Source organism: Corvus hawaiiensis, chromosome 4, assembly GCF_020740725.1.
Source record: "Corvus hawaiiensis isolate bCorHaw1 chromosome 4, bCorHaw1.pri.cur, whole genome shotgun sequence".
In the NCBI taxonomy this organism is placed as follows: domain Eukaryota; kingdom Metazoa; phylum Chordata; class Aves; order Passeriformes; family Corvidae; genus Corvus; species Corvus hawaiiensis.
Genome location: NC_063216.1, coordinates 32079829 through 32104634, shown reverse-complemented (window position 1 = coordinate 32104634; position 24806 = coordinate 32079829). Strand labels below are relative to the sequence as shown.

Here is a 24806-nt window from a genome sequence, read left to right as displayed (position 1 = left end):
CACATCTTTCAGATTTATCCATTGCCTTTTGCAGTAAGACTTTTTCTCGGCTCTTGGAAACATACTTCAAGGTAACATTGCTACAGAGGTGAACATAAAACTACAAACTCGAGTCCTGTTACTGTTCAGTAGCAGGATACTATCTCTCTCATTCGCCCAGCAGCTTCTTCCGTTCTTCCCATTCCGAGACCAGCACGTGATTTCTACAGAAAGGAGATGTAAAGAGAGAGGCTTCTAATTTTTTACATACTATAGGGTTCCCCAAGAACAACCACTTCCTAGGGAAGCCCAAACTGGAAAAACAGATGGGAATGACATTCCAAAATTGATTAAAAAAGTATGAAGCCTATAATCATCGGCACTGAGTTCAGTGCAGAAATAACAAATAATTGCAATTTATCTCTGACTACAAAGGCCCCATTATGATGAAGAACTTTAGCCTAACAAGTTGTTTAATGCATAAAAAATATTTCAAAAAGGAAAAGGAGGATAGGAAAGAGAAGTTCAAGGATTCTGTGAATGGATTTCAGCACAGGAGCCAGAAGGCAAAAAAAGAGCTGGAAGGATGCTTGTAACAACTTGTATTTATAACAACTTGTGTTAACTTGGACATGAGTGTCTAGATTCAGAGGAGTTTGGGACAAGGGAAAAAAAAACATGCAGGAAGATTTGCTGTAAATTGTGAAAAAACCCCAGTCCTCTGAAGAATATTAAGATGTTGTATCACCACTTCAAGTGCACTCTGAGGTTAACAAATAGTGGGAGCTTCCTGGAGGTTCCCACTACACCCTTTACAGAAAAGAGGAGTGATTTCTGCTTTCATTTGCAAAGATAGGTGCACTTACCAGATAAAGGGTGCTGTGCCAGAGTTATGCTGAATAAGCAAAAGTTGTAATGAAAAAAATTGGCTGAAGCATCCCACTGAAGTTCTCATTTACCTCTAATAATTCAAAAACATAACAAAGATCCATCTCTCTCATATCTTCAGCTATAATACATTCATTTTTTCACCACTCTATTCTCTCATTTAAGAAAGAGCAGGGCAATTTGCTCATCCTGTTTCCCTGAGCAGCATGGAGATCTCCTTCTCATCTCATGTATTTCCAACAAGACATAGTGAACATCTGCCACTTGCAGCAGATATCGATCAGAGTGTTTGTAAGGCTCCTCCACCTGCCCTTAATTTCCCAACAAAGCCCTTTGTTTATTATTCTACAGTTAGTCAGAACAGTCATGCAGTTCCTTTCTCCAGTGCATTTGCCAAGTAAAAGGCATCATTAGTCAGAGAAGCAGAAAGATGTTTGGACCTCCTAGAATGACAAAAGGAGTGGACACATCAATAACATCCATTGCAGTCGGCAGAGACATTCTTATTTCTGTTTCAGTAACTAAGGCTGAATTTCTAAAAAGCCTGTTATCCACCATTGTATATCATTCTATAATAACATCTGTGAACTTTCTGTAGCGATCCATGAGGCTTTGTCGAAGCTTGAGAGAAATATTTTTTTTCTATTTATGAAACCCAATTTTCAGTCTGAAATATAGGCACCTACATTCAGCCAATGCTGCCAGCAGAGCTTGGGGTCGTGAACTTTACAAATCTGGAAGTATTTTCTCAGTACCAGCACAGTGAAATATGCACGTGATAAATATTTCCAGCACATATTGGTAGACCATTATCAATCCCAGTGAGCAGCAAGTCCACATGTAGAGGTGCTGCTGTATTGGTTTTTTGTTGCTAAATATTCAGACTGCAGTCTATACAGATGCTTTGCAACATTTACCATCCTGAAGTCCCAGCATAATTACTCTTTCTCCCAACCAAGCATGGAATCACTCGATCTCCACCTCCTCCTTTTCTGCCAGTTATCAGTACACCACCGTCATGTCTCTTTCTAGTCCGTTCTCAGGACCCTCCATTGTTTCCTCCAAACGGGTTGGCAGCCATTTGAAATGGTGGCGGCTTAACACTGGAGGACTCCTGAAAGTAGCTTAGTTTCACACCAAACTGCAGAATCCTAGTAGATTCCTGTATTTGTTCCACAGGACAGTGACTGTGGATCATTGCCCGGGAGAACAACTTCCCAGTACATGGTGTGAATCAATGCACAACAGTGCATGCAACAAATCTCAGGGAACTGGGGGTTGAATCACAATACGTAAATCATGCAGATAGACATTTTTACTCTAGCTAGTACACACTGGTTATTTCCAAGAAAATGTATTCCAAAAGCTTTTCTTTATAAACATCAAAATGATTTCTTAGAAACAATCCTGCTGAGTTATCAGACCCATTCAAAACAAATGAAACCCAAACGTTTCCAAAAGTAAATAAGGTGTCAAAATGCAGTTAAGTAACCTTATGAAAGCCATTACAATTACTTAAAAGTAATAAAATAATTAATGCAAGGGCATCTTAAAACTTTAAAATGGCCACCTGATGGCCTAGTGAATTATTCTTACCAGATTAAAGAAGAGGTGGAAGCAGGGCTATGGACAACTGTTGGTAACATCAGCCAGAGTATCTTCAGCCATGTAGATTTTTTCCTGCATTATTATTGGATGCTGCTGCTATCTGTGTTCATACAGGTCTCAGCAAAGTGATTTGAACAGACTTTTACTAAGGGAAAGACCTTAATTCTGAATTAAAAGAAATCACAGAACTCACTTTATAGTAGCAGCCTCAATTCTGACTCAAAAGTGCAGCTTTTAGTTATATTATTTTTAACCTTTCTTTCCAAGTCAGAGTACTTGCTTTTATTCAACAGGAAATGTTGCTGGGTATTAGGTGTGTCAACAATTACATTACTTATGTAAGTTACTTACATAATGGGTATTTCTGGAATCTAATAGTTTATATATCAGTTGATTGGAGAATATGAAAATAATAAAGTTTTTGAGAAATACACTGTTATATACATACAATCACCTGAATTTGATTAATATATACTAATTACATAGATACATTAAGCATATGTTACAGTGTAAAATATATGCAGAGAAACACAGAATTTCTCACATATATAGCTGTTTACATTCCATTTTATGTTTTGTTTTCAGAATAACATTGCATTTGAGTTCACATGTCAAGACTACTACTGAGAATAGCGTATCTTTTTATACAGACCTGGGTCTTGCCTACAGCAAGAAGTAGTAAAAGTTAATTTATAGAGCTTTCCTGTGGGGGAGATACATATATCAGTCTAAAATTTAATACGCACAAGGTAACATTAATTTGTTTTAGGAAGGAGATAAGCTACGTCAACACAAGTTCCACTGCTAGTAAAACAGGCATATTGTACAAAGCTGTACTAGTGTAACACTTCAAACTAAGAAACAAAAGTAAAGAAAAGATCCATGCCACTAAATGTAATAGTTGTGCCAGTGCACTCGGTGATGAACACCTCCCTTTGCTATCAATTCCTGAAGTAAGTAAAATTTTCAGGTGAATATTATCATGGCCAAAGTAGTAATAGTTTGTGCACTAGAGATAACTGATAATTAAACACCCAGGATGAGGCTGTCTGGAGAGCTAAGGATGCCAGGGCAGAAAAGCCACAAGAGAGCTATAAAGGCAACGCATAAAAGCCCTCTTGCCTGTTAGCTGAGGCGATGAGATCCTTTGTGCGGCATCGGGGATCACAGGAGAAAGAAAGGGATATGGGTGCAATTTAAACAGGTCCATGGCCCAGGGTGTCCGTGGTAGAAAGAGACAGAAGCAATATAATTTCTCTGAGCTTCTACAAAATAAAAAGTTTTTCTGACCGAAAAAAAATGGGAGAATAAAGCGAAAGAAGGGAAGGGTGAGGCGGGAGGTGTCGCGAGGGTTCTCCCCGGGGAGCGCGGCTGGCGGGCAGGCAGGGGCGGTGGCACGGCCGGGCCCGGCGCAGCGCCCGGGCACAGTGGCGCTGCCCCGGTGGGTGAGGGGCGGGCGCGCCGCGAGGCAGAGCGGCCCGCGAGGCAGAGCGGCCCGCGAGGCAGAGCGGCCCGCGAGGCAGAGCGGCCCGCGAGGCAGAGCGGCCCGCGAGGCAGAGCGGCCCGCGAGGCAGAGCGGCCCGCGGCGGCTTGCGCGGGAGCCGCGTCCAGCCCGACCGAGCCGCCGTGACAGCCGCCTCAGGTGTTCCTGGGAGAACACAGCACAGCACATCCCCTGGCGCTGTAGCCGACAACCGGCAAGGTCCGACGGGGAGTACACGGGGTCGCTTCGACCTGGCAGGGGAAATACATCCCAAAGCAACACCAGTGACAGGAAAAAAATATTTTTAAAGAAACCAACCCAGTGCTTGAAAACCGCGCGGTTTAATGTCCAGCAACAGGTGGCTGAAGTTGCAGCGAGTTAACGGACGGGAACTCCCCGGAGCAGGGCAGTGGGACAGCCTTGCCTGGAGCAGAGCTTCAGAGCCCTGACCTGAAGGAAGGGGACCGGGGACCGTGCTCCGGCGCCGGCGCCGCCTCCACCTCCTCCCGCGCTGCCCAGGCCACCGCCTACAAGTCCCGTCATGCCCCGCGCCGTCGCGGCCGCTGCCGTCGCGCCCCGTCCCCCCTCCCGCGCCGCTCCCCGCCCACTGCCGGCAGCGCACGCGCAGCGGGGGCGGCGTCCGGGGCAAGTCTCCCCAATGTAAGATGGTGGCCGGGCTGGCAGCGGAGCGCCCCGAGCTCGGAGATCGCCCGTCCCTCGCGTAAAGGTCGTCGGAGCAGCCGCCCGAGTACCCGGCTGGCCGCCGCTGCACGTCCCGCCCCAGGAGCGCCGCTGCGGGTTTCTCCCCTCCGCTTCTCTCTCTCTTTCCTCGTCGCCTCTCTCCTTCCCTCCCCACCCTTCTCCTTTTCCCCTCGCCTCCTTTCCCGCACGCTCACTCACTCGCCCACCCGCCCGGCCGCCCCCGCCGCGCCGGGCAGCCTGAGAGGGAGAGACGCGCACACGCACCGCGGGCCGGGCAGGCAGGAGGAAGGCGGGTGAGTGCGAGCTGAAGGCCGGGCCGGGGAGGGAAGGAAGGAGGGAGGGAAGGAGAGGCGAGGAGGAGGCGGGGGGGAGCCGGGCCGCTCTGACTACGAGAGCGCCGAGGCTTCGCTGGGACGGCGCAGGCCGCAGCCCACCCGCCGGTGCAGCCCCGGCGACGGGGGGACGCGCGGGCCGCTGCCGTGCGCCGAGGGCACCGGGCCGGGAGGGGAGGGTGCGGGGGCGAGCGGGCGGCTCCTCCTGCCCGGGGGGCGCCGGGGAAGGGGCTCCCTCCGTGCAGCTGCCCGGAGGAGGCTGTATTTATTCCTCCTCGTCCCCCCCCCCCCCCCCCCCCCGGCGCGGGGAAGCCCTTGGGCCGGGCCGAGCCACCGGCCGGGGCGGCGGAGGGACGGTGGCCCCGGAACCGCTTGCCTCTGCCGGGGCAGGCCGGCGCAGCCAGGCGCGGGCATCGCGGCGTGATTCACTTAGAATTTGCGTGGAAATTTCCTCTGTCCCCTTCTTCCTCTTTCCCGGAGCTAGGCTCCATTTCTTCTTGTGATATGCACTTTTTTCCTGAGGGAGAGGCAAACAGATGGTGAATGGCAGCCTCTTAATTTTGGTGTTATTTTGGACAGTCCGTGCAACCTCCTGAGATTTGTCTGTCAGTAAAATAACCGGTATGTAACTTTCTGTCTTCTGCTTGCAAAATCTTAGAAGCTCTTTCCATTTTGTGCATTAGCAGAAACAAATGATAAGGGTGTGTAGGGGTGCTCATCCTACATCTAGCGATGGTCCTACAGCTCTACCTGCCAGTTTAAAAGTGAGCTGCCGGTGCCTTCTTCTGTACAATAAAGGGGAGGGAAAATACACTAGATAATTACCTTAAAATGCTTTGTTACCATACCAGAAAGGGTTTAATTGTCCGTGGCTTGTATGCTTCTGTCAGTGTGGTAATACCAAGTATGTCGTTCACAGGAGAAGCAATTCTCTCAAGAGCATATGTTAATGTAAGCAAAACCTATCAGCTGCTTAAAGCTGTGGAAACTCTGGACCTGCAGATGTTGGCTTACTCCTTTCCAAAAGTTTTAGAAGTTAATGTTGGCCAGTCACATGTTTACTGAGCCTGTACAGGTTTCTAACTCCCTGTGTTTTAACTGTCTGTATTTTGGTTTAGTTTTGAAATGTCTTGACTTGAACATCCCTGTACTTTGACTTCATACTCATGTAAACATGGTGTCTGGCACTAACAGAAGAGCACTCATACTGAAAGATGAATACATAGAAGAATGAAATTTTTTCTAGCCCCTTTCACTGCTTAAAAAGGAAAGGGAAAAAATAAAATACAGGCTTATGAAGAGCAGGGAATAAAAGAGCTGTTTGACTCAAGAGGGAGAATTAGCTTCAGATGGCTCACAAATAGTCAAATATACCGCTAGTTTCTTAACTATGTAATAGTTGTAATAATGTGATCTAACTCGTGGTCTAGGATTCAGCTGTGCTGCACCTTAGGCTTTTGGAATTCTGTGATAGAGTTTCCATTTCATAAACAAGATGAACACATGCAAGTGTTTAGAAATGCTTGGCAGCTGAACTTGACTGAATTGCTTACTAAATTCATTTTAGGGGAAAAGATTGTTTTGGAAAGGGGGAGTACAGTGAAAAATTGTCTTCTTTTGACTTGCATGTTTTTTCAGGTGCCTCTTCGTTAGCTTTTAAAATTATGGGTGTTGGAGGATCCTAACAGCTTTTCTCTTTACAGAGAAAAGGTGGTGAGTGTCTGTCAGGAATAGTGCTCTACTGGTTTCTTGGTACGTCAGAAAGTTTAAGAACATCCTTAGAGTGCCCACTAAATAAAAAGCTTGTGTTAAAAAAGCTGGTGAGAGAGGATAGACAAGTACGTGGCTTTTTAATTGTAATTAAAAATTATCTTTATGTAGAAATACATGTTTTCCTTCATGGCTGTTGTTCATAAAAGTTAGGATATTCTTTGTAAGTTAAATGTTTTAAAATTGCTCTGACCAAGATCCTAAGTATGGGCCCTGAAGGCTTAACTCTGGCAACTATTTCTCAGAATTTCACCTGCCTCTTTGAAATAAATGAGATTATTTCAAATAGACTGCTCTGTAAGCACAGGTAACTGTTAAGTGGCTGATCACAGATTGCATCTTGGGCCTTGGTTGCTCTGGTTAGATGAGGCTGATCTATAGGCCTTAACACATGCTGAAAGGAAATCACTTGCTCAGCAAGACTGCTAGGGTCAAGGGTTCCTAAACTTTCACATGGTGAGTAGTGCCTTAGGTTGTACATACCACCTCTTGTCCTACTTGCAGTTATGCTGTATTGCTGAGCTAACTTGAGTAAGTGCATATGTGAAAGACTGCATAACTTACCTTGCTTCAGTGTCCTGAAAGCTTTCTCTCTTTAAAGATGTTCATGCTTTCTTTTTTTTTTTCAGCGCGTCTTTCTACCTGCTTAGTCACCTTTTTATTGTATGGAAACAGTGTGAGGAGGTAGAGCTTTATGGATAAATAGATCCCCCATCCCTCTGGGCCCCCCTCTTTTGTTTCTTGGAGAGTAGTCTATGAATTTATTCCTTTCGGAGATTGGTTAACATTTGTTAACATTTTAACAGCTGTAAACACTTTCCAGACTTGGGAAAATTAAGTACAGCAGCAAATGGTTTGGCATGGCTTGAGCTGCTGCTCAGACCTTCTGGTTCTTCCTGTGAGTAAACTGGGAGGGCAATGCAAGTATCTAGCAGGAAATATGAATATTACTTCTCTAAGTAAAAGCATGTATGTGTTTTTGTGTTTTTGTGTTAGATTGTTTGGATCAGTTAGGTGTATGTTTTTATCAAACTGGGTTTTCTTCTGTCACACCAGAAACTTTGATGTGCTTGGTTTTGTCAGATGGCATTTTTCTTGTAGGACTTTGAAAAAGGAATCTTCATCATTTCCTTATTTAAAAATTGTATCCAAGATTATACAAACTCAGTGAGAATTTAGAATACATGTTTTTGACTTCTGGTTAGCTGTTATTAGGCCAAAAGCCCAAAAGGAAGAATTGATGTTTAAGCTAATGATTTCCATATAGTACTAAGATCAAGTAAGTTTTGTGGTGATATGTTTAACTTCATTTCCTTCCACTTGGCTCTTCTGGGAGCATGACAACTCCAAGGTATTTCTAGGAGGAGTCTATCATCATTTAAATGGAGCTTGCAAGTGTTTTTGAAACACATATGTACAAAACAAGGTATTCATAAATCTCATGCACGTGCTTTTAACAACTTGAGGAAGCCTGCATCCGAAGCTATCAAGCCAAATGCAGGCGAAGGGAATGACACTTCTCATCCTTTTCTGTGCATCCTGAAAGCTATGTACTGTGTTTGTATTCTGGAGCAGAATATGTTAGTGTTGGTTTCATAATGATTAATAAGTCATTTGTGTATTTTTATTAAGGTATTTCATCTGTTGCTGGTTTTCAAATTGGGGAAAGATTTGGATCGGCATAAGGGGTTTTTTTTTATCCTTTAGTCACTGAGTTAAAGGTGGATGTAGAGATCGAGCAAACATGCTACTGAACTTGGTGGAAAGGGAGCTTGGATCTTTGCTAAGGCTTGTTCTCTGATCAATGCTGTCTGATTTTGATCTGGTTCTGTCCTCTTGCAAGGGAAGAAGGGAAAATTTCATTGGCCTGTGAGTAGCTTTCTAACATACTCTAATCCCAGCATCTGTTTCTTCTAGCTCACTGTTGTCTTGAGAGCAACAGATGCCTAATATTAAGTGGGTTTCAACTGACTACAAAATCTGATGTAAAGTAATTGTACTTCTGCGTATCTTGGTTGTGAGATGGAGGGTCCCTTTTTGTAGTGCAGGTTCTTGTACTGTCCCTTTCTGGGCTTTGAGTATTTTACTTTTCACAGCTTATCACTCTTTCATTGCTGGAAGGTGATATTGCAATATTTTGTATTTGATTGCAAGTATGAATTATTAGCACTAGAAATTTGGGGTGGTGTTAGTGTTGTTGGGGTTTGGTTTTTTTGTTTTCCTTTTTCAAAACAAATTAAGTGAAAGAAGCTGCAAAATTGGCAGCACACTTCTGTCTTCACTTCTAATGAGTTCTTCAAGTTCAGAACAGAATCACACGAGCTTTGTAGGGATGGCCAAAAAATGTGATAGGCACGTGTACTGTGATTTTCAAGTAGTGCTTCATCCCAGGTTTTACTTTGGCCCATTTTTAGGCCTTTTTTGTGGCTGAGTGCTTATGTTTCAGACTACTGAGGCCTAATCTTTTCCTTGCTTAACAGAAGGGGCATTTATTTTTTTCCTGGTGTGGATGTTCTTAAATGTTTTCTTCCACATAAGATTTGATATGCAAGAGTAGTAACTAGAAGGGTAGCAATCTTACTCCTTGTAGGATAGGAAGACTTGCTAACAATTTTCCAGGTTAATTTGTTTCAGGAGCACTGAATTCAACAGATGAGATTTACTTGAAAGCAGGCTTCATGTTATGTTTTGGTTTAAAGTTTCTTTCACCAGTATGGATTTAATGTGGATCCTGTTTGAATAGTGTGTATTAATTTTAAATTGCAAGGTACATGAGCTAAGACACCTCAAGTGTAAGATACTGTATTTACAGGTGGAGTAGTTTTCTTCTAAACCTGTCTTTTATTACATGTTACAGTAAGTTGCCATCTTAAAACCCCAGCATTTGAGTTGCAGGACTGGAAGGAAGTAATTATATTTATATGTGCTTTGGAACTGCCTACCTGAGGGAGTTTGTGATAGAAGTTTTGATGAAGGTTATGTCCCAGGCAGGTAAGTGTGTGGTGGCTCTTGTTCAGGGTTTTTCTACTGCAGCCTAGAAATACAGAAAAACAGGATAGGGAAGAAGTATGTAGCAATAATCACTAGATGTGGGGAGAAAGTGTTCAGCTACTTTTTTTTTCCTTTCTCTGTCTTCTCTCCAGATATAATGAATGAAGATAGGTATGTGTAGCTATAGCTGTGCCTGTCAGTTAAAGACCTAAAGCTTCTTTGTGATGTGTAGATGTTACCTTGGGCTGTTGGATATTGCAAAAATAGAAACTATTCCCTGTCTTTGAATAGCTCCTGCTTCATTACATGTGACTTTCTTTTTTATTGAATGAAATCTAGAATTAGTCTTCAGTATCTCATTCATAAAATCTGTCTGTCCCCTGAGAGCTCTTAAACTAGCATAAAATAAAAGGCCAAAACTTGCTAGGTCAAAATTAGTGTTTATAGGTCAGCAGGCCCAATAGTTAATTTGAATGCATTTCCTTCAATCAGTGTGAACTGTAGGGGCCCCTAAACTCCTGAAGTTATGTTAAACACACTGGTCTGAATGAGAGAGGCCCAGTAGCATTAATCCAATTTGTCTAGTGACTTAATCTTACAGCCATTTATCATGTAACTGCTGCTCCTCTGAACAAGCCTTCTTGCATGTGTTTCTGTTGATCGTTTAGCATGTTGAATCCGTTTTCCTAAGAAGGTAATCTTTCCTTTTATGAAACTTCATCCTAGGTTAAGGGTCAAGTAATTTATAACTGAGGAACCACGTTACAGAAGTTAGAGCTTTTTCCCATTTTTGAAAGCTCCTTTGCTAATGCTTTCATTTCGTAAAGCATATATTTAACATACTAATGGGGTGGTTTCACAGTTAGTGGCAAACTGGTTCTAGAACATAGGTAGTAAGTCTGAAACTAGAAGATGATCACTAGTTTTCCTTTACATAACTGTTAGTGTATGTTGAAAATATGGAAGAACAGCTGGGAAGTCTAGGAAATAGCAGCTCTTTTATCAGGCTGCCTTCTGCACATGGGTAGTGTTACTATCTGACTGGATTACAATTTCATTTGAGTCTTGAGTAGTAGTTATAATTGTAAGCATGCTTCAAGATGTGTCCATTCTCATGTTTTCACCAGTGTAACGACTTCCTCCTCTCATTGAGCCCTTTTAGAGCCATTAATTTGCTCATGGTCTCTTTCTGATTTAACTTGAGGCTTGTGATTCCCAGGGGGTGGGGCAGGGACATACTTTGTGTGAGAACTATTCCTCTGGTTACTACTGTATAAATACATAGCACAGTGAAACTTGGTGAGAGCCAGCTGTGTTGTGTGACCACGTGACTCTGACAGTCTGAAGAAAACACCATACCTTGGGCAGAAACAGCTTAGAATTGGTTCTGGAGTATCTCTTCCGGGGAAACCACCTATTTGCTTTTGACTTCAGTGACCAAAAAGAGAGCACTATACAGCCATTTCTATAAGGAAGTCTGCAGTGGCACATGGCTTTTATTTTTTTGACCATAGTTGTATAGAGTATAAGTAAAGTGAAGAGTCCAAAACCAGGCATTTTTGGAGTAAAATGGTTATTCTGTCTCTACTCATAATTAATACCAGTTACCATGAGGGTTTTTTTTAAAAATTCTTTGCACATATATGTTAAACTCTTGACCAGAGGTGAAGCAAAACTTGTTTTCGAACGTGTGTAGTGAGGTGAGAGGGAGGGTCAGGTTCCTTTTGGCATTTGCAGTGCTGTAGTCATCCACTCTTGACAAATGAGCCACTTACTACCAGCTGCTGTTTCTGTTCTATTTAGTGTGTGCCATCCCTGAGAGCATGGTGAAGGTAACTTCTATAGAGGTGCAGTGCAGGATCTTTTGGTTGTACTGGTTTTTTCTGAGACTTGTGATGGACTCAGAAAATACCATAATATATGAAAGTATAAGGAAGGAGATGGACTCAGTGTTACTCTGTCACTCTGTGTTTTATTTGGGTTTTTGTTTTACTTTTTTTATTTACTAAATTTAAAGTCAGATATCGGAGAGCATCTTCCCAGAGCTGACATCAGCATAAATGTTTCTGAGGTATCCTTAATGTCTTCATTTTGTATTTTGTTTCTTCTATTTTTAAAGAAACTTAAATCTGTCAACCAGTTATTTGTTCTCTGAAGGCAGTTGTTTAATTTTCGTATGGGTTTTGGTTAATTTGCATCTCATATGGGCTTAGGCTTCTCCAAAGGAATTGCATTCAGCTGCTCTTGGCTGGTAAAACCTCAGACCTGTCTCTTAGTATTAAAAAGTCACAGCATTTAAAAGATATGTTGGGCAAGTGTATTTGCAGTCAACTTGAACTTCTGTGCTTTTTATAACATATATTTGTCACAGTCTGACAAATTGTTTGGGATTCCATTCAGCACTTTGTATGTACCAAATGACTCCTTACTTCACCTGCCTGAGTTAATGCAGCTCCAGGTAATGGAGGTAGCAGTAGAAGGAATTTATATAAAACCAGTACTACACATCCTGCTTAAATTACTGGAAGCTGATGCTGTTATTTCTCATTGTTCTCCCTTTCCTTTTTTCTTCTAAGGCAATTGCTTTATATGTGTCTGTCTAGAAAATTTGTTTACTGCAGCATATAATCTTCAAGCAGTTTTCTGTTCTGTTCCTCGCTGGGATAAAGGTGCTTCCCTCAATGCACATGTTGCTTTTTTTCAACTTTGTTTTTTAGTAACAAATATGTATTTCCCTGAAGAGCACAAGTAGGCAATTGTGGCTTGTGTACCAGATATGTGGGAATGGGTATTTATGATGTGAGTGAATATTGTACAAAGCAACTACCTTTCTGGATTTCTAGCAGGTATGTGGAGTATGAGTCATATGAAGGCTCTTCCACTCTCTGAAGCTTTTCTGTGCTTCTCATTAAATGATTGGTTTGCTTTTTGATATAAATCTAATTTTTTAAATTACAGAATGGAAAGTAAAGTAAAATTCTAAGTGTTCTCTGTAGAAGCCAAACCAACCCCAAACTGTGATTGAGTGTGACTGTGACATGGTAGATGTTTTTACTATTTTCTATTGACTCAGATGTCAGTGAATGTTACTGAAATAGCATCCTGCTCGTCTGAAGCAGATGATGTCTTAAGCATAGTATTCTTATTTTCCATGCTGAACTCTAACTTGATCTTTTTCTTCAGCTAATAGAACTGATAAATCATTAGATTTATTTGATACTGCATTTTAATTAGATGTGCCTTTGATGTTATCCAACTGTTTTATAAATTGCTGAAAGACATACTTCGTTGCCTTGAATTAGGTGCTAGAATTTCAGATTTTAGAGAAGCTTCACCCTTTGTCATTTTCACTGTGAAACAAGAAATAAGTCACAGGCCTCATTTCCACCTACTTTCAGATAGTGCCACAAATTTGAGCACAGGACACGTGCTATATTTGGAATCGACTTTACCTCCCAGATACACATCAAGAAAAAGCTGAAATGGTTCACTCACTTATTTTTTCCATCGGGCTTTGCAGTTACTTGCTACAGGGGCTAATGCTTTACTTACTTTTTTACTCTTGAAAATTTCCAAGTGTAGGTACCTTGGTGTGACTGTAGTCTCTTTAAAGTGGAAATGGACTTGTATGTGTTAAATTTCTGTTGTATCTTTACAGTTCCACTATGCCTTGTGTATTTACATATTGAGACTGTTACATTGTGTAACAGCAGTGCTCATGGTGGGGAATTGTTACAATAAAACTTATATTTTTGAAGCTAATATTGCAAATGTAGGCTTATGTACTAGTTTGAAAACAAACCAGTGGGAGGCACCAAGTCAGAATAACAATTTAATGGAAATTAAAGAAAAGGAAAAAAAAGTAAAAGAAAACACTGGTTCAAACTGACAGAGTCAAGGTACAACCTGACACCCTGTTAGGCAGGGTGGTGGTAGCAGTCCGGTAGAACGGTGGCTGCAGTCCTCTGAAGCAGTGATCCTGTAGTAAAAGAGTCTGCTCTTCCTCAGAAAGTCCAATGGTGGCTGTGTAGCTCCTGTCCTCTGGAAATCCAGTGGGAAGGGTTGTCTCTGGTGTTCAGAGTCCCAGATTATATCCACGATGGGATGCTTGGTTCCTCCCTCTGGGTGGAGCATCTCACAATGGGGTAATGAGTCATGAGACAAAGTGTTGATTAGGCTCATTAACAGAAGATAGTCCGGAGGGAGTTATCTCTGAGTCATGCGGCAGGACAATGATGGGCCATTAACAGAAAGTCTGGGGGGAGGAGGCAAGGAAACACTGCCCCACCTAGTTTCAACAGCTCTTGAGGATGGTGATAGAATACACTGCAACCCAGGACAGTTTATTTCTCTTTTTCAAACATGTTCTATAACTTCATTATCATCGGTAGATCTGTTCCACTGGGTAAAGTTTACTACTTAAATGTTTGTAGGATCACAGCCTTAATTTGTGGTATTTTGGTTTTCTGCCTTGAGCACTGCCTAAATGCAATTAAATTCTAATGCATCTCTGTGTTGCCTTAGGTTTAGAACGGAAAGTGTAGACAAGTTCATAGAATCACAGAATGGTTTGGTTTGGAAATTACCTTGAAGATCATCGCATTCCAACACCCCTGCTGTGGGCATGGGCATTTTGCGCTTGCCCAGGTTGCTCAAAGCCCTATCCAGCCTGTCCTTGAACACTTCGGGGGATGGGACATCTGCAACATCTCTGGACAATCTGTTCCAGTGCCTCACAACCCCTGTAGTGAAGAATTTCTTCCTAAAATCTACCCTGTTTCAGTTTAAATCTTTTACCCCTTGTCTTATCACTTCGCTTCCTGATAGAGCCCCTCTCCATACTTCTTGTAGGTCCCCTTTAGATACTGGAAGGCTGCTATCCAGATCTCCCTGGAGCCTTCTCTTCTGCAGGCTGAACAACCTCAACCTCATAGGAAAGATACTGCAGCCCCTTGCTCATCTATGGCCCTTCTCTGCACCTGGTGAAACAGTTTCTTGTCTTCATTAAGCTGGGGGCCCCAGTTAGTTATTCAACTAGTAATGTTCTGTTTCCCAGTTGTTCGGTGTTCATTTACCTGTGGCTTAAACTGACTTGCCTCTCCTGACTCTAGTGCGGGGCAAGCATTGTAACTTTTTGTAAAACTCAAGTTTGCTTTTTTCTACTTGTGATTGTAAAGATACTGAGTGAGAATGGCTGAGCACGAATCTGGGGGCAGTGACTGCTGTTTCACAAGTTTTAGGATAAGATTGAAGAGGCTGACCAAATCTTCCTTGTTCCGTGTGTTTCTTTGGTAGTTTCTCAAGGATTCTGAAGAATAATTTTAAGCCTGTGCAAGGGTTTATTTTATTTGTATGGATTTTTTTTTTAATAGGCTGGACGAGGAGTACAGAACTTTTTCTGACTTACTTGCTCCCCTTCAGCTGAGAATGAAATACAGTGTGGGTTTTTCAGAGAAATGTGGAGGTCTGTGGATCAGATTCCTTTTTTTCTGTTAAGGAAGCATCACTGCTTCTTCCAGTATCTGTAGTCCCTGCCTCCCCCCCCCAACCTTTTCTTTTGAGAAGTAAGTGCTGGAACATGTATCATTTACTGATAGGAGGTATGAAGTAAATCTCTGGATATGTTTCTTCTTCACTCCTTCCCCTGTCTCTGGGATTTCTTGATTTGACTGGTCATGACCTGGATTTTCCAGTGGTTAATAATTCCTGATGTTACTTGCTTCGTCAAAGAGTGGGGGACTTTTTCTGAAGAGCTGTTGCTGTCCTGAAATATCTTATTGTCAATCTGATAAGTAGCTTTGGAGGATTGGGAAGACTGATACAGGAACTTCTGCATGTAATTGTCAGTAGGGTACTATACCTTACCAGAAATTTGCTCCAGGTGTTGGAGTGCTTGTGGTGCTTTTGTTAATGTTTTTACTTTTTTTGTATCAATGGTTTAGACAGCAGCCCTAATAATGTACCCTTATTCTCCTTCCTGATTTATTTCTCATTCCTGATATATTTGAGGCTTGGTTGTTGGTTTGGTCTTTTCTGCCCCCTTCAGTTCAGGGCATCTTTTTATCTTCGTAGGTATCTGGGTGTGTATAAATATGAGCTTGTAAAACTACAGCTCTTCATTCAACTGTATGATGGTTTTTTTTAGACGTTCTTCCATAACTTTTAATTCTAGTTTAGAAACAGAGCTGCAGGCTGAACAGGATATGGTCTCTAGAGTTGATGTGCATCCTAGAGAGGGGTTATAGTGAGCCCAGAAAGGCAGTGTATTAACTTATTTTAGGTTGTACTAAACCAGATTTTATTATGAGGTCTTAGTTCCTGCAGCTGTATGTGGGAAAGTGCAGGGATAAAGATAACAGCTGCTTTGGATCAAAACTTTGTATTTGTATTGGAAGAGTTTAAATCTAGCAGATGTGTATAAGAAGTAAGAGTTTGCTAAAATTCTCTGCTTAGGCTGAAGAAAAGACTTTGGGAAGTGGGAGGAACTAATGGTTCCTTGGAGTACCTGTGGGCAGGCTATTGAGAATACTGAGCCAAGCTCTTTATAGTGGTGTGTGGAAGGCAGGCAAGAGACAGCAGGCATGCATTAAAATAATTTAAGAAGAACATGTTTCTCTATGGAGTGGGGCAATTATTGGGACAGGTGAGAGCTTCTGCAGTGTTTGGCTTTGAATGTTTTGATGCCCAACTTGATAATAGACTTATTTTGCTATTTTGATTCGAGAGGAAGGTTGAATAGAGAGCACTAGAGATCCTTTCCAACCAGAATTATTTTATGAATTTGTAGCAAAAACTGTAACCATCCTCAATTTCATGAGTATAAAATTGTCCATGTTAGAGCTTGAAACTAAAAATCAGTGATGAGCCTAGAAACTCACATGAGGTTTAACAAGACCAAGTGCAAGGTGCTACACCTGGGTCAGGGCAGTCCCCAGTATCAACACAAGCTGGGGGATGAAGGGATCAAGAGCAGCCCGGCTGAGAAGGACTTGGAGGTTCTGGTGGGTGAGGGGCTGGACATGACCCAGTAACGTGCACTCCCAGCCCAGAAAGCCAATTGTATCCTGGGCTGCATCCAAAGCAGCTGGACAGCAGGGTGAGGGAGGGGATTCTGCCCTTCTGCTCTGGTGAGACCCCACCTGCAGTGCTGCACCCAGCTCTGGGGCCCTCTGCACAAAAAGGACATGGGACTGTGGGAGCGAGTCCAGAGGAGGCCACCAAGAGGTTTAGAGGGATGAAGCACCTGTCCTGTGAGTAAAGGCTGAAAGAACTGGGATTATTCAGCCCAGGAAAGAGAAGGCTTTGGGGTGACCGGTTTGCAGCCTTGCAGTACCTGAAGAGAGCCTAGAAGACAGGTGGAGAGGGACTTTTTGCAGCATCATGTAGTGACAGTCAAACTGAGAGTAGGTTTACCTTAGATATTAGAAAAGAATTCTTTACTGTGAGGGTGGTGAGGCACTGGCACAGGTTGCCCAGGGAAGCTGTGGATGCCCCATTCCTGGAAGTATTCAAGGACAGGAAGGATGGAGCTCTGAGCAACCTGGTCTATTGCAAAAGGTATCGCTGCTCATGTTAGGGGTGTTGGAACTAGATGATCTTTAAGGTCCCTTCCAATCTGGGCCATTCTTTGATTCTATTTTAATAGGCTTAAAGCAGATAGTGTGGCTTCAGTGGAAATGCAGGAAGGTTTTTTAAACTTAAAGGTACTCCTTGATATAAATACTGAAGCTTATGGATGTACTGCAGAATCTCTGAATCTCTTGCACTGACACAGGATGTTTGTTTTCTTAAAGTTCAAGCTGGTTGCTTAAAAACTCATCAGTGTTGAGCAATGGGATGGTGTGCCAAAACTTGAGCAAATGAGTACTAGTGGGATCCCTCCATCTGCTTCAGGATGTGTTTGGCTACAAAGTACCACACCTGAAAAGTTTCTGCACCAATGCAGGCAGCATGAGGAGCAATTGCAAGACTAGCTTGAAGCTTTGGCCCAGTCCCAGAGATTGGATATTGGCATAAGTGAAACCTGGTGGGATGAGTCTTGTGATTGGAGTGCCCTGTTGGATGGTTACAGGCTCTTTAGGAGGGATAGGCAGGGCAGAAGAGGTTGGGATGGGGAGTGTGGCATTGTTTATAATGGAAGGGATAGAATCTGTGGAGTGCACAGTTGTCAGTGGCACATTCAAGAAGCGTTTGGACAATGTTCTCAGGCACATGGCACAACTCTTGAGGTGTCCTGTGCTGAGCCAGGAGTTGGACTCAATGATCCTGATGGGTCCCTTCCAACTCAGCATATTCTATGATTCTATGAGCTTTTCCCTACACTGTCCATGGTACTGCAGTTGCAGACATTTCCCTTCTGCAGCTGTAGTCAGACTGAGAGTGTGTTGGAATAAAAGTGATTTAGTATTGAAGTTGGGCTGGACTGTATGTGTGTGGGGGGTAATGGTGGGTGTTTTTATTCCAGTCTCTCTTGTAAAGTTCTTCTTGTTTGTCTTTCAGGTTAGGTACTTCTGTCCAAAAGCCCCAAAAACAGCAACAGTCTTGTATTTGGTTAAATGTTTGTTTCTGTAGTTGTGTCTATGTAAAAAGCAGGAGAAACATACTTTACTTCTGTTGGCTGAAAATCACAATTTTGATAATCCAGAATAATTTCTTCAATTTATAACTGCAAGTACAGTTTGATTTATTTTATGGCAGAATTTAGTCTAAGACTTTTAGGTAGCTTCCATGGGATGATCAGGACTATGAATAGAGCCCCTAATGAAAGATAAAATTAGGTGTTGAGCACATTATGGTGTTTCATATCTTCTGCAGAGTCTCTTAGGAGTATGAAGGAAAAACTGGTCCTAGCAATTATCTTCATCTTCGCATTGTACTGACAGATAATGTCCTCTGCACTAGTTATTCTAGATTTTGCAGGTATTCTTTCTCAGGCTTGGGAATTTTGTTTGGGTAATTAGAAAAGTGTTTTTAAACTAACCCATTGTTATGTTAGTATTGCTCTTAGGTGAAATCTGAATGTCACGTAATTTTTCAGTTAATTTTTCAATTAGCACTTGTATTTCCTTTAAAGAACAAAGCACTGGACAGTAATTCTCACTCTTTTGACTCTTAAGACTTGTGAGGGTTTAGTGGCACTTGCAAAGTAAGACTAATTAGGGATTGATGAACGAATACATCTATAAAGGTTATAGAATGCTGTAAAGGAAGCATTTGAGAGAGCTTTTTGAGTGTCTAGTACTATTCTTTGGCTCTTTGTCAGTCACAGAAGTTTAGCAGGTGTAATGTAAATAATCATACACTAATTCTGGCCTGGAGGAATGCAAAGGTACTTCATTCTTCATGCTGACCTTTCCTTGGTTTCTCTCCATGGGTGATAACTTAGTTGGTTATAGGCAAACTGTGGGGTACTGTGAGTGCCGCATACCTGAACTGAGAGGTGTAGTGAGTAGTTTGCATGTGTGTTGTGGTGTAGAAATGGTACTCTGCAATTTAGTGTTCCACTGAAATACTCCAAACCATGTGCAACTTGCTCACTCCTCCCTCCCCCTGCAGCAGGCTGGGGAGGAGAACTGGAGGCACAAAAGGTAAAGACCACGTGTTGAGATCAGAATTTACTGGAAACAGCAATGAGATAAGACATCGGACAGTAACAACAACGACACAAATGACAGAGAATGCAAGAAAGAGGCAAATGATTCACAAGTGATTGCTCATCCTGGGAAACTCCTGACAATCCCCGACTGTTCTGTCTGCCATACTGTGTGACCCAGAAGGGATGGACTCTCCTATCCCTGGAAAATGGTATAGAATAACCTCTGTGTCATAGCAGTGTCCCCTCCTGACTACTGTAAAAATTAACCCTGTCCTGGCTGGAACCAGGACAGTATGATGGTCACCAACTTTGAGCTGGATCTAGGTGCCTGCTGGAAGGTCACAATTCTAAAACATTCAGTGCCTACTGTAAGAACTAGTGCTCTGCAAAGTTTTGGCCTTCTGTTCTAAGAGCAGAGATGATGAAGGATGAGCTCTTCCTCTAAGTATATGATTTATTTTCCTTTTTTTTTTTTTCTTGGAACTGTTGAACATAACAAAATGTTTTCTGTTGTGGGTTGTTTGTTTCCCTCCTATATAACTTACCAGTGAATTACATCTGTATTTTAACTGCTACTAGATATATTGAAAATAAAACGTAAATAATACTGCCTTTTTCTAAAAATGCAAGTGCAACATTTGTAACAAGTGTAAGCTTTTTTGAAACGTAGGGTGGAAGGCTACTTATGTTCAATTCTACATCATAGTCCTTTTATAGATAATTAGTATAAGAAAACAATTATGGAAGACAAAATGGCTTTTAAAGGTTGATGAAAGTTGAGAAGCAGATCCTGTATGTTTTGTGGAGAGCAGTAAAATAAACTTTTCAGTTTAAGCTTTTGTAAGTTAGGTTTTTTTTCTGTGCAAAATTCATAGTGCTAATAAATTCTAGCAGTACACTGCTGCAGTTGTGCCTAAAATACTCGGCATGATTTACATACGTGTATGTAATGAATTTTGCCACCTATACCCCAAATTTGTGTTGATATGTGGGAAAAGAGTAAATGTGAGATTTGTAAACACATTTAAATAGGAAGCAGATGTAGTTGAGATGTTCAGCAATGATAATGCTGCCTATTACAGACACTGTAATGACTGTATAATAGATACTTCAGGGATTTTTTGATTCCTTTTAAACTGATGCAAGATACTTATTTTACTGCTCAGTCATAATATGCTGAAGGCTCTGGTTTTTTCCTTTCACCTCGTCTGAAAAGACTCTGCTATAGTGGATCACTTACAGTGTGTATGTTCCAAGAGTATTGTAAAAGATCTCTTCTACCCCTCCCATCCCCCAAGTGTAGCTATTGGTTTTCTCTGCTATGCTGTAGTTGATTTTAATCTAATGACTTTCCAAATAATGTTTCTCCTTTTGCTGTTCACTGAGAATAACAAGGTAAATTACTATTAATTCTTATGCACACTCTAAGATAAATTTATCATCTTTAATAGTGATGAAAATTTGGGACAGTAGCTTTGGATCAAGTGCTGAATATAAGTTATAAATAGGACCTTTAATATATCAGTCAGTAATTACTGAGTTTTTAGTAGAGTTTGTCATGCTGTTCCCCTGTCCAAGAAGAGGGCTGCAGAAGTAGCATCTTATTAGATGCAGAGATTGTATCTTGTGTTATACCAGTATACTAGTTCATTATATGTGTTGGTTTAATAAAAGATGCAATCTCAGCCTACAAATGTTGTGGCTTCTTTGGAATAGGATGAATGTAGGCGTGTTTGCAAGGCACAAGGATATGGCTTCTTCATCTTTGGCAGTTTCAGGACTCTGCAGAGGTGTGCAGTGCTAGGAGGAGACAAGTTTTCTTTCCCTTCATGTTCACTTGCATCCTTTCTTGTGGCTGTCCTTGATCCCTGTCCTGCTTAAGGAAAACTGCTGTGGGCACATGCTTTGTCTTTAGTACCTCTGTGTTCAGGTGTAGCAGAGTGACTTGTGACTTCATGTTGAATACCTTAGTTCTGCATAGTGATGTGCTTTTTTATATGCTATGGATTTAATCTAGAGGGAATATTCTGTGTGCTCTAGCATTCTTAGTCTTATGCTTAGCCATGTTTTTCAAGGACTTAAAATCTCTGTGATTATTAATGCCCCTTTAAAAGTGTTCAGAACAATTTTCAATCTTTCATAGAAATTATTTTCATATGAAAGTTCAAAAACTAAACTGTGGAGTTTTTATTGAAAGGTGGTTACTGGGAACCTAGTTCTTTACCTTGAGATTCCCTGTGGAAGAGAAATAATGTAAATTCTGTGTGTGGTCAATTTGGAGCTCTTGCCTTACAGAGAAAGCAGTTAACCTGGCAGCTGTTGTAATCTGTTACCCTAAGGAATGGGGCAGTGGGAAGCATGTCCTTGCCACTGACTGACATTGGCATGCTTTCCTCCTCCTGGGAGAGGATGTTGCTTTTCTATTACTCTATAAGTGGATTTCTTTTCTGCACTGCCTACTCCACCCAATGAGCGTTTCCTTCCACAAGGTCAGGGAATTGAGTTGCTGATGTTCCAGCAGTAGCAGGAATACTTCATCCCTTTCCAAAGCTTTGCTGTTTGTATAAGAGGTGGGAATTAATCTGACTGACATTCTAGTGTAAATTTGGGAACAGTGATGTAGTTGAAACCTGTATACATAACCAGATATGAATAAACAGAATGGAAATAAAATGGCAGGAGAACACCACAAAACCAAAGGTGCTGTTTATTCACCCTGACTATTCATTGTTAACTATCTACAGCCATAGTAATGCTTTATAGGCAGTCGGAGCTACCAGCATCTTTCCATGTGCATTATATTATTAACATAAACTCTTGATAACATCTGATTTACCTATCTGTATGCACAATACTGATCACAAGCCTTTTCTGTTGCAGTAGCTAAGGATAAAACACTAACCTCTTCCAAAGACAAATGTCCCGTCTTAAAGCAGATAAAAATCGGTCATTTTATTAAGTCAGAGGAGCAAAAGATACTGTATGTGGTCTTAGTCTGTACAGATTAATTTATCCTCTCTTCATTATTGTATGGATCTGGCCCTTAAGTAGATGGGTATTAAAAGAATCTGGAATGTGTAACCTGTTCCTTGTCAGGAAGCAGATAGCCTGGGTGCCATATCCCTGAATAATATGATATTCCCCTGCTCCCTCTCCCAAGTCCTCTGGAAAAATGTTGAGAAATATCTTTGTATAACTCAGGGAGTAAATCTAATGCTAAGTGGTGACTTCCATTTTGAAAGCGGACATTTGCTGTTAGGGACAGCAGAAACCACTCCACTCTGATGTAGGAACAGTAATATGGGTTTTCAGGTTGCTCTTTAAAACACTTAATTGCTGTTCCACACCTTGCAGATGAAGACTAAACCATGCTGTAAAGTTTCTATTATAGGTTTGGAATTACACACTGGCCCACACAAAAGTAGCAGTGCAATATGACCCATTGTTTTATTTTCTTATTTCTGCACACACATTTCAGATGGAGCATCTGTGTCTTTAAGACTAATTTTGAAAAACTTTTTCTCATCAAAATAGACTCTGTGCTTAACTGTTTTCCTAACATATATTGCATGTCAAATACAGCCAGTGCTGTCTGTCCTGTAGTCAGTACCCACAGTAAGTATAAATGTAAAAAGCACACATTTGTATTTCATTCTGGTTCATTATTACTTGGCCTCCTGATTCCTAGAAATTCTGAACAGCAAAACAGACTGAGTGGGTTATTTTTCTTGTAGAATGCAACTGCTGGGCTGATTTAGGTTTGTTTGCATATTAATTCTTCAAATACCTTGATTAGCAGGGGTATATGGCTATTTATAACAGCTATATATGCTAGCCATTTTCCCTTTTAAAATTAGATTTGCTAATTGTTTTCCTCCAAACTCAGAATGTCAGTTGGTTTTTAGAGAATCAGTTTTTAGGATATGTGTGAGTAATGCTGTATGTCCAAGACTCAAATATCATGAAGCTTACTAAGTGGAATGTTGTAATGAAAAGAGAGTGTGATACTGTCAGAAGAGTACTCAGAAATGGTTGAGCTCTGAAAACCAAAGCACAAGAGTCAATAAGAGCACATCTCAAACATGTGGTCATAGCAAGGGAAAAGAATGTTATTTTGCTGCTCACTGGATTCTGTATTTAGGGATATTGTATGCCAGTCTGGACACACTAAACAAATCTGTCCTGAGTAGCTGTTGTACTTGGCCCGGGCTGCTGGAAGAATAAGGAGAAATAAGGGTGCAGTCACCTCTTGGTTCTGACTCGCCTCAATTTAGGAATTACTGATCCTAAACTGATGTGTGCGATGGATTGATAATATAGCTGCTTTTAGTGTGAGGCTTGCTTGGAATCTATTGCTCATTCAAATTGCTGTTTTGTACTGATGGCTTTCTGAATAAAACACCAGGTACTTTTTGTTTATTAAGGAAGTCCCTGCAGCTTGTAACTTTATTTCTTGGTGGCCTGCTTTGATACATTTTTGTATGGGTTCAGCTTCTCTATAAAAAATGCTAGGAAAACCTTCCTGAGCCTGTAGAGATGGCTTTCATGACCACTGTCTTCAAAGAGAAAGGGTTCTTCTGCTGAAAGACTTATGATGGATTGCAATACTGATCAAGAAACAAGGATGTTCTTTCTGTATTTAGTATTCTAGACCTACTACCTTGAGACTTCTCTAGAATCTCTGTCCCTGACGTTTTATCTAGAGAGGGCTGTGAAGCTTTTGGCAATGTTCAGCCCTGAGGACTTTTGGTGATTATCGCTGTGCTGGCCATGCAGAGTCTGGCACTGTAATAGACCACAATAAACAGAGCTTTTTAGTTGTCCCTGAGAATAATGTGTAGCCAATATAGGCATACAGTCCAAAAAATTCTTTCTGAGAGTTGCATCTCTGGCCCCAAACAAAAAATGTTTGCACTGTTACTGGTGCAAGGCAACTTTCTACTTGTGTTTCTCCCCATAGTGGGAAAAGGGCAGTAATAATCAATCCAAGGATTTTCAGAGAAAGCTGCAGCTTTTTATGGAAGTCATGATGGCATACTGAGTTTTTCTGTCCCCCACTTGCTTTTTTTTTCAATGCTTCCACAATCTTTTAACCATATTAGGTTGAATGGTGTGAAGCCTTAATGTGGTAAACTACCTTTTGCAAAGGCAAGGATCTCAGCTTCTGTGGAAAGCTACAAAGCAAACTCATTCAGCTTATTTTGTAGAAAGGTAAGAAATATTTTACAAGTGCTTTCAGATTTTACTGAGATCTAAACAATCAGCCTCCTAAGTCTATTTTCATTGGTCTCTAATATAATTAAGGAATGAGTTGTAAATTTTCCAGGAATGGAACATACTTGCCAATATATTCTGAAAGCTGACACTGAATATAAGGGATGTGACACTTAACAATGGTATGAGTTTTCTGTTGTAGTTTCAAACTTTGATTGTTTCAATAGCAACCTAATCCATAGAT

The 24806-nt window shown here is 41.4% G+C and overlaps 1 protein-coding gene across 4 annotated transcripts in view; it reads left to right on the top strand.

Annotated features, from left to right (window-relative positions):
* The first annotated feature begins 4581 nt into the window (after positions 1-4581).
* Positions 4582-24806, top strand: part of CNOT4 (CCR4-NOT transcription complex subunit 4) — a 78165-nt gene continuing 57940 nt past the window's right edge. For 2 of the 4 annotated variants that reach the window (XM_048301310.1, XM_048301307.1), the window contains exon 1: positions 4582-4953. The gene's annotated coding sequence lies outside the window, so the exon portion shown is untranslated. The remainder of the gene's footprint in view (positions 4954-24806) is intronic. The other 2 variants (XM_048301311.1, XM_048301309.1) reach the window with 1 other exon arrangement.